The 7566-nt window shown below is 46.0% G+C and overlaps 1 protein-coding gene across 2 annotated transcripts in view; it reads right to left on the bottom strand.

The window, feature by feature from the left end:
* Positions 1 to 1614: 1614 nt before the first annotated feature.
* CFAP91 (cilia and flagella associated protein 91) overlaps positions 1615 to 7566 on the bottom strand; it is a 67626-nt gene continuing 61674 nt past the window's right edge. The window contains exons 18-19 of one of the 2 annotated variants that reach the window (XR_007352554.2): positions 2841 to 3450; positions 1615 to 2259 (exon numbers count right to left, since the gene is read on the bottom strand). The gene's annotated coding sequence lies outside the window, so the exon portion shown is untranslated. The remainder of the gene's footprint in view (positions 2260 to 2840; positions 3451 to 7566) is intronic. The other variant, XR_007352550.2, reaches the window with a different exon arrangement.

The following is a 7566-nucleotide window of genomic DNA, read 5'->3' as shown; positions in this document are numbered from 1 at the left end:
GCTAAACCCAGTTTTGAGTTCTATCCTTGAGGGGGCCATTCAGTTTCTCGCAAAGCCACCCCCTTTGTTGATTTTAATTCCCTGTAAGCCATGTCGTCAGTTGCCCCTCCCTCCGTCAGGGCAACGGCAGACAATCGTTCCGCGCCTTTTTTCTGTGCAGATGCCATATCACGGCAAGCATGGAGCCCGCTCAGATCACTTTGGCAATTAGGAGCACATTAAACACCATGCACATTATCCAGCAGTATATGCAGCACCAGAACCTGGCAAAGCGATACTGGGTGAGTAGGTGACGTCAGTGCGGTGACGTGAGTGATGAGGACATGGACACAGACTTCTCTCAAAGCATGGGCCCTGGCAATGTGGGTATCATGGTGCTAATGGGGCAGGTTCATGTGGTGAAACGCCAATTCTGGACTCAGGAAACAAGCACAGACTGGTGGGACCACATAGTGTTGCAGGTCTGGGACGATTCCCAGTGGTTGCGAAATTTTCGCATGTGTAAGGGCACTTTCATGGAACTTTGTGACTTGCTTTCCACTGCCCTGAAGTGCAAGAATACCAAGATGAGAGCAGCCCTCACAGTTGAGAAGCGAGTGGCAATAGCCCTGTGGAAACTTGCAACGCCAGACAGCTACCGGTCAGTCAGGAATCAATTGGGAGTAGGCAAATCTACTGTGGGGGCTGCTGTGATGCAAGTAGCCAACGCAATCAAAGATCAAAGCCAACGCTGATATCAAGGGTAGTGACCCTGGGAAATATGCAGGTCATAGTGGATGGCTTTGCTGCAATGGGATTCCCTAACTGTGGTGGGGCCATAGACGGAACCCATATCTCTATCTTGGAACCGGAGCACCAAGCCGGCGAGTACATAAACCACAAGGGGTACTTTTCAATAGTGCTGCAAGCACCGGTGGATCACAAGGGACATTTCACCAACATCAACGTGGGATGGCCGGGAAAGGTACGTGACGCTCGCATCTTCAGGAACTCTGGTCTGTTTCAAAAGCTGAAAGAAGGGACTTTATTCCCAGACCAGAAAATAACCGTTGGGGATGTTGAAATGCCTATAGTTATCCTTGGGGACCCAGCCTACCCCTTAATGCCATGGCTCATGAAGCCATACACAGGCAGCCTGGACAGTAGTCAGGAGCTGTTCAACTACAGTGTGAGCAAGTGCAGAATGGTGGTAGAATGTGCATTTGGACGTTTAAAAGCACGCTGGTGCAGTTTACTAACTCAGTTAGACCTCAGCGAAACCAATATTCCCACTGTTATTACTGCTTGCTGTGCGCTCCACAATATCTGTGAGAGTAAGGGGGAGATGTTTATGGCAGGGTGGGAGGTTGAGGCAAATCGCCTGGCTGCTGGTTTCGCACAGCCAGACACCGGGGCAGTTAGAAGAGCACAGGAGGGTGCGGTGCACATAAGAGAAGCTTTGAAAACCAGTTTCATGACTGGACAGGCTATGGTGTGAAAGTTCTGTTTGTTTCTCCTTGATGAAACCCCCCGCCCCTTGGTTCACTCTACCTCCCTGTAAGCTAACCACCCTCCCCTCCTCCCTTCAATCACTGCTTGCAGAGGCAATAAAGTCATTGTTGCTTCACATTCATGCATTCTTTATTCATTCATCACACAAATAGGGGGATAACTACCAAGGTAGCCCAGGAGCGGTGGTGGAGGAGAGAAGCACCAGGAGGGGTGGTGGAGGAGGGAAGGACAAGGCCACACAGCACTTTAAAAGTTTAAAACTTATTGAATGCCAGCCTCCTGTTGCTTAGGCAATCCTCTGGGGTGGAGTGGCCGGGTGGCCGGAGGGCCCCCCCCCCCCCCGCGTTCTTGGGCGTCTGGGTGAGGAGGCTATGGAACTTGGGGAGGAGGGTGGTTGGTTACCCAGGGGCTGTAGCGGGGGTCTATGCTCCTGCTGCCTTTCCTGCAGCTCAACCATATGCTGGAGCATATTGGTTTGATCCTCCAGCAGCCTCAGTATTGAATCCTGCCTCCTCTCATCATGCTGCCACCACCTTTCAGCTTCAGCCCACCACTTACTCTCTTCAGCCCGCCACCTCTCCTCCTGGTCATATTGTGCTTTCCTGCACTCTGACATTGTCTGCCTCCACATATTCGTCTGCGCTATGTCAGTGTGGGAGGACAGCATGAGCTCAGAGAACATTTCATCACGAGTGCGTTTTTTTCGCCTTCTAATCTTCACTAGCCTCTGGGAAGGAGAAGATCCTGTGATCATTGAAACACATGCAGCTGGTGGAGAAAAAAAGAGGCAGTGGTATTTAAAAAGACACATTTTCTAGAACAATGGCTACACTCTTTCACAGTAAACCTTGCTGTTAACATTACATACACAGCACATGTGCTTTCGTTTCAAAGTCACATTTTGCCTCCCCCCACCACGTGGCTAGCCCCTCACCCCCCCCCCCCCATGGCTAACAGCAGGGAACATTTCTGTTCAGCCACAGGCAAACAGCCCAGCAGGAACGGGCACCTCTGAATGTCCCCTTAAGAAAAGCACCCTATTTCAACCAGGTGACCATGAATGATATCACTCTCCTTAGGATAACACAGAGAGATAAAGAACGGATGTTGTTTGAATGCCAGCAAACATACACTGCAATGCTTTGTTCTACAATGATTCCCGAGTACGTGCTACTGGCCTGGTGTGGTAAAGTGTCCTACCATGGTGGGTGGAATAAGGCTGCCCTCCCCAGAAACCTTTTGCAAAGATTTTGGGAGTACATCCAGGAGAGCCGCAAATGCCAGGGCAAATTAATCATTAAACATGCTTGCTTTTAAACCATGTATAGTATTTTAAAAGGTACACTCACCAGAGGTCCCTTCTCCACCTGGCGGGTCTGGGAGGCAGCCTTGGGTGGGTTCGGGGGGGACTGCCTCCAGGTCCAGGGTGAGAAACAGTTCCTGGCTGTCGGGAAAACTGGTTTCTCCGCTTGCTTGCTGTGAGCTATCTACAACTTCATCATCATCATCTTCCTCATCCCCAAAACCTGCTTCTGTGTTGCCTCCATCTACATTGAAGGAGTCAAACAACACGGCTGGGGTAGTGGTGGCTGAACTCCCTAAAGCGGCATGCAGCTCATCACAGAAGCGGCATGTTTGGGGCTCTGACCAGGAGCGGCCGTTTGCCTCTCTGGTTTTCTGGTAGGCTTGCCTCAAGTTTCACGCGGCATTGCTTCGGGTCCCTGTTATGGCCTCTGTCCTTCATGCCCTGGGAGATTTTGACAAATGTTTTGGCATTTCGAAAACTGGAATGGAGTTTTGATAGCACGGATTCCTCTCCCCATACAGCGATCAGATCCCGTACCTCCCGTTCGGTCCATGCTGGAGCTCTTTTGCGATTCTGGGACTCCATCATGGTCACCTCTGCTGATGAGCTCTGCATGGTCACCTCTGCTGATGAGCTCTGGCCAGCGTGGCAAGCTGCAGGTTACCATGCAAACAGGAAATTTAAATTCAAAAGTTTGTGGGCTTTTTTCATGTCTACCTGGCCAGTGCATCTGAGTTGAGAGTGCTGTCCAGAGCGATCACAATAGAGCACTCTGGGATAGCTCCCGGAGGCCAATACCGTCTAATTGCGTCCACAGTACCCCAAATTCGACCCAGCAAGGCCGATTTAAGGGCTAATCTACTTGTCAGAGGTGGATTAAGGAAATCGATTTTAAGAGCCCTTTAAGTCGAAAAAAAAGGGCTTCATCGTGTGGATGGGTGCAGGTTTACATCGATTTAACGCTGCTAAATTTGACCTAAACTCCTAGTGTAGACCAGGGCTAAGTGAATTATTTTGCATTTGTCCTTATTTAATTTCATCCTATTTACATCAGACCATTACTCCAAGCTGTCCAGATCATTTTGAATTTTAATCCTACCCTCCAAAGCACTTGCAACCCCTCCCAGCTTGGCTTTGTCCGCAAACTTTAGAAGTGTACTCTCTATGCCATTATCTAAACCATTTATGAAGATATTGAACAGAATGAGACCCAGGACCCATCCCTGCGAGACTCCACTTGATATGTCTTTCCAGCTTTACTGTGAACCACCGATAACCACTCTCTGGGAATAGTTTTCCACCAGTTATGCACCCACCTTATAGTAGCTCCATCTAGGTTGTATTTCCCTAGTTTGTTTATGAGAAGATTGTGCAAGACAGTATTAAAAGCCTGATTACAGTCAAGATATACCATATTTACCACTTTCTCCTATCCACAAGGCTTGTTATCCTGTCAAAGAAAGATATTAGGTTGGTTTGACAGTAGTTTTTCTTGACAAATCCATGTTACTTATCATCTTATTATCTTTGCAAAGTAATTGCTTGATTATTTACTCCATTATCTTTCCAGGTACTGAAGTTAAGCTGACTGGTCTGTAATTCCTCAGATTGCCCTTATTCGCCTTTTTATTGACTGGCACTATATTTGTCCTCTTCCAGGCCTCTGTAATCTCTCCTGTCTTTCATGAGTTTTTGAAGATAATTGTTAATGGTTCAAATATCTCTTCGTCAGCTCCTAGCCTCAGTGTGGGGTGCAAGAAGCTTGTGCACAGGCCAAATGGACACTGCTAATGAAAATTACCAATGGAAGGTGCATGACGTGTACCTTCACTTGAAGTGGAGCACCCACAGGGGACACATCTTGAAGAACCAGTTACTACAGAAGGTGAGTAAGCTTTTCTTACCTACCTTATAGTAACTGGAGTTCTTCAAGTTGAATGCCCTATGGGTATTCATGACCAGCCTTCCTTCCCCTCTGCTCAGATTCTCTCTTGATTTGCAATAGACTGATGGTCAGTCCTCAGTGCCTCTTATGCCCTCAGCGGGGAGCATGAGGAGGAGAAGGGCAGAGGAGTGGACTAGTGGTCACTGCTACTGAAGAATTTCCAATCCTGGGTGCATGGAGCTCATGCACACTCACAGTGACTATCATAGGACCACACATTTTGAAGAACTCCAGTTGATATAAGGTAAATAACTTTCCTTTTTTGTTTTGTGTAACAAAGATTTTTGGCTTAAAAGAAGGGATCTAAAATGACAAAGAGCCCAGACAGCAAAGGGCTTCTTGGTTAAGAAGGAAACATAAAAGAAAAAGTAAGTGGCCACTTCTGGATTTGGCTGATCTGTGCAGAGATGTGAGCCATGTTTAGACGTAAATGCTGATCTGCCTCAGAAACATGGTGGGGAGAGTGGGGTTGCACCGAGGTGACCTCAGTCATTCTTCTCAGGCTGCACTCAGTTGTATGACATCTGCTGTGTCCCTCACAAGCCCTCATGTATGGGTCCATCCTCTCCACGGCTACCGGTGTGTGAGTCTTTTGGGAGGATTGTGAAACAGCCTGGATTAAAATGACAGCAATAAGTGGATGACACCCAGCTCTGTATCCTCTTCATATTAGACACAATCAGTGCCAGCTTCCAGCTTTCCCAGGGCCTGGCTGGGAACAGCATCTGGAAGAGCAGCTCGCTAGAGGAAAGTCTGGGAAAGACTAATGTGATGCTGGTGGAGATAGGAGAAAATAATTGGAAGAACTCATCACTTCTTAAACATCCTCCTGCATGTCAGTTTGACAGTCTGCATTCTCAGTGTTCTTCCAGGATCCTTCCTGATTCTGTGTACCCATATAGAGAAACCCTTTTCCAGGCACCACTGACAAGGCCATGACATCTCCTGTCAGAATGGGATTTAGCCCCTGTGATCCAGGCAATCACCTCTAGGCCACAATACTGTAAATCTCTTGTAGCTAGGTATGAAATCACCCACCTTCAAATAGCTACAGTCAAGTCCAGTCCCTGCTCACTGGAGGGAAGGGAGAAATGTATCCTTGAATGCTCACTCTGTATGTTTGGGAGGCACTCCTCAGATACTACAGTAATGGGGTTGTCTAAAAACCCAGCTAGACTGATTTTAACAATTCCTCTTCTTCCCATCCTCTTTCTGTTTGTATTGCGGCTTTAAAGGGTTGCTTGAAAGGCTCTTAAATGGCATCAAATGTCCTTGTTGGGATCAAAGCAGACTCACTTATTAACATATAAGGGCAGAAGGGCTCCACTATGATCACTTAGTCTGAGCTCCTGTTTAACACAGGCCTTGGGACTTAACTGAATTAGCTCTTCTTTGAAGGAGAGCAGATTTTTTTAGAAAAATATTCTGTCTTGATTTAAATATTGTCAGTGATAGAGAATCAATGTCAACCCTTGGTGAGCGGTTCCAACTGTTAGTAATTCTCACTGTTATTTACACCTTATTTCTAGTCTGAATTTATTTAGCTTCAGCTTCCAGCCATTGGATGGTGTTATACCTTTCTTTGCTAGATTGTAGATCCCCTTATCAAATTTTTGTTCCCACGTACTTATAAACTGTGATCAAATCACCCCTTAACCTTCTCTTTGTTAAGCTAAATAGATTGAGTTCCTTGAGTCTATCACTATAAGGCGGGATTTCTAATCTTTTAATAATTGTCGTGGCTCTTCCCTGAACCCTCTTCAATTTATCAACATCCTTCTTGAATTGTGAACACCAGAGTTGGACACCATATTCCAGCAGTGGTCTAACCAAGCCAAATACAGAGGTAAAATAGCCTCTCTATTCCTGCTTATTGTTCCCGTTTATGCACCCAAGGATCATAGCCCTTTTGTTCATAGTGTTGCACTAGGAGCTCATGTTCAGTTGATAATCCACCATGAGCCCCATGTCTTTTTCAGTCACTTCTTTCCAAGATAGAGATACCCCAACCTGTAAGTATGGTCTGCATTCTTTGTTCCTAGATACGTATCTTTTCATTTAGCCATATTAAAACACGTATTGGTTGCTTGTGCCCAGTTTACCAAGTGATCCAGATCGCTCTGTATCAGTGACCTGTCTTATTCATTATTTACCACTCTTGCAATCTTTCTATCTTCTGCAAGTTTTATAAGTGATTTAATGTTTTCTTTCAGATCACTGATAAAAATGTTAAATAGCGTAAGGCCAAGAAGTGATCCTTCTGGTACAACTCTAGAAACGCATCCACTTAATGATGACTCCTCATTTACAATTACGTTTTTAAAAGCTGTCAGTTAGCCTAATTTTATTCCATTTAATGTGTGTCGTGTTGATTTTGTATCATTCTAGTTTCTTAATAAAAATGTCATGTTGCACCAAGTCAAGCACCTTACAGAAGTCTATTACCACAATCCTATTAACTTTATCAACCAAACTTGTAATCTGATTTGAAAAAATCAAGTTAGTTTGACAAGATCTATATTCCATAAAGTGGTAGCTCTCCGGCTGCTGCTGTGAAAGACTGATCCTGTTTCTTTAAGGGAAGACAAATGGACAAAATGGAGGTGACAGGAAAAATAGTAAAGTAGAGGGAAATGCAGCTTGTGTCTGCTCCTTGGAATCCAGTTGCTGGGAGATCGCAGGCCTAGCAGAGGATACATGACCTCACTAACCATTTCTAGACTCTTGCTTTACTCCTCTGTCTATGGGAAGTGTTTGGCTGAGTTGCTCCCATTTCCTCTGGCCAGTTAGTGGGAAGCAATGTTACTTACTGAGACCAGGACTG

The sequence above is a fragment of the Caretta caretta genome, chromosome 1, assembly GCF_965140235.1.
Source record: "Caretta caretta isolate rCarCar2 chromosome 1, rCarCar1.hap1, whole genome shotgun sequence".
Classification (NCBI taxonomy): Eukaryota; Metazoa; Chordata; order Testudines; family Cheloniidae; genus Caretta; species Caretta caretta.
This window is presented reverse-complemented; position numbering and strand designations above follow the sequence as displayed.